This window comes from Mesoplodon densirostris, chromosome 6 (assembly GCF_025265405.1).
Source record: "Mesoplodon densirostris isolate mMesDen1 chromosome 6, mMesDen1 primary haplotype, whole genome shotgun sequence".
NCBI classification, from domain to species: Eukaryota; Metazoa; Chordata; class Mammalia; order Artiodactyla; family Ziphiidae; genus Mesoplodon; species Mesoplodon densirostris.
In genome coordinates, this window is record NC_082666.1 from 36,820,482 (window position 1) to 36,823,338 (window position 2,857).

The following is a 2,857-nucleotide window of genomic DNA, read 5'->3' on the forward strand; positions in this document are numbered from 1 at the left end:
CTTCTGAACACGGGCAGTTTTTGGAAACCAGTGTGGCTGATGAGAGCGCGTGACACTCCGATGTAAGAAATGTCACATTTCTTTGTTTCTATAAATAAAATCAGTTTGCTCAGGGCCCCACCACTTGGTGAGCGGAATGTTCCATCTCAGTCCCAGTTCGGGTGATGTCTCTCATCTCATCTCCCTGCCTCATACTCACACATACGCATGCATGGAGGAGGCTACAGATACTGGGGGATTGCAGGGTGCAAGAATGCCAGGGTGAGGCCAAGTCAGTCCGGGAGACAAACATTAATGAAAACTCATTGGGATGGGAGAAACGGGCTGTGGAAACCACTAAACATCTAGAGCAATCAGGCGTGAACCAGATAGATTTCTGCAGAGGGTGCAACGAATGAGGTGGTAAGAAGAGAAGTAGCACTGGTCCAGGACCCTTCAGGCTGCAGGGTGGCTTCCCCCAAAGAGAGACAGTTGATGTGGGCCCACTACGCGCAGGCGTTCACCGTGGGTCACACACAGGGGGAGCAGGAACCAGAGGAGGGAGCCCCAATGGTCCTGCGAGCTGGCCTCCTACCCAGGGCTCTGGAGGCAGGCCTTTTATAAATGCTCCTTCCCGAACATTCCTCCTGAACCTGATGGCTCTGTTCTCACCTTCAGACCCCGGCTTCGTATCTCATTTCAATTCTCCACTTGACCCCTTAGATATTTAGGCTCTCCACGCGCCCTCATGCGGGATTCAAGCATCAGTGCTCTCTTTCCCCACACTGAACACACAGGGCCTTCCTGCTGATCCCCTTTCTCTGCTGGCTCCAGAAATCAGCCTGGGATAAAGGCACAGCACTCTCTCTAAAGCGAAGGTTTAATGGTTATCCTTGTTGGGCCCCGGGGTCCCTATTTTTCCCAAGCTGCAGCTCACGCTTGCCGTGACACCTCTGAATTGTGAGGTCTTTCTGTGGCCGGGCCTCACCCTGTCCTTTTCCTGGGCTCTGGTTGGTTGTATCTCCAACAATAACGGATCCTTCTTACTCAGATGAGGGGTAGAGCAGGGCCTACTTCGGAGCTGGGCTCCCCACTCCCGGGGTTCTGTGCCTACTATTGAGGGAGAACCGCCACGCCCCTAAGGCTAACAACGCCCTCTAGTGGCAGTCATGCAACTGCAGCCGAAGAGGGCGCGGAGAGTAATAGCAAACTTTTTTTTTTTTTTTTTTGGTGTTTGTAAGCACTATTTTGTGTATTTTACATATATTAGTAATTTAATATTCACATCAATCCATTGAGAGTGGCATTATTATTATCACTATTTCATAGATAAGGAAATAGGTACACAGAGAGATTAAGTAACTTGCCCAAGGTCACAAAGCTAGTTAGGAACAGAGCCAGGCTCTGAGCCCAGGAAGTCTGGTTCCAAGGTTGGTGATTTAACCTCTATACTACACAGCTGCTCATAATAAAAGACAATACCCACCCACTCCACTAAAACCCTCAAACACAGAAATTCCCTTCCCCCTCCCTCAGAAATTCCTTTTATAGGCTCCATTACTCCCGAATGCTAGGTATCCCTCTAAAGAGAGAAGCAAGGCTAATAGCTCAGCTGCCAGCTCAGACAAAAGCTAGTACCCAGAAACGCCAAGGGACCACCACAGAGCCTGAAGAGAAGTCTAATTTCCAGCCAAGGGTCCCTGTATTCATAGGAGGGGCAATTTTAGGCTCTTCATGTTTCTCTCCCAAGACTCATCCTGCAGGCTCAGCCCCAAGTGGGAGGAATGTGAAGGGCCTATGAGATGTTCCCACTGACCCACATGTGGGGAAGCATGTGATCCCTGTCATTTGAGGATGGAACCCATGACAGTCTCGTGGGCGTTGTCCTCACTCTTGGCTTTCCTTTCACTTTTTCTGCCTGTGTTGCCTGGAGTCCTGCAAAGCTTCATTCTGCGTAATATCCCCATGACAGGAGTTCTGGGAAAACACAGCCAACATTTATGAATCTCAAATCCAAGGAGGTATGAACTCATGTTCAAAGAAGCAGAATCCACATGCTAAAAGAACTTTTTAAAGGAAGCCCAATCTTTAACTTGCATCTCTATTGTATTAGGAGAGATTTAATTTTATAATTCCCATCAAGATTTTGTGGGACTGAGCCTTTAAAAGCAAGACTGCCAAGACATAGAAAACAAACTTATGGTTACCAAAGGGGATAGTGGGTGGAGGGAGAGATAAATTAGGAGTTTGGGATTAACATATACACACTACTATATACAAAATAGGTAAACAACAAGGACCTACTATATAGCACAGGGAACTATATTCAATATCTTGTAATAACCTATAATGGAAAAGAATCTTAAAGAGAATATATATATGTGTATATGTGTGTGTATATATATATATATATATAACTGAGGCTTCTCTGTCCAGCAGCAATGAATCCCTTATCTATACAAACTCAAGTCCCTTCACAATGGAAGGCACAGCAGAAGCGCTCACCTACACAGCACATGAAAAAGGCCCTGCTCAGAATAATGTCTCCCTGTCCCTTTGCAAACTTTATTGCAGCCTTTCCGCCTTCTGGAGTGGAGGCCAGAAACCCTCAGAATATTCAGGCAGTTCTGACCCTAAAATGATTTCTGCCAACTTTTAGGATACTTGAGAGATGTCACTTCTAATCAGGCCTTTCAGCCTCAAGCACAAGAGAGGCAAACTCCAGCTGCCATCACCCATCTCCTACCCCATTCTCACCCCCATCTTCTTCCTACATTGCCCCCTTGTCCCTACCTCCTCCTGGTTGGACTTCAGTCTTCCTAAGGCTGTTTAGGAAGTCCTGAGGATCTCATGCTCAGCAAGAGGGATGCCATCCCAG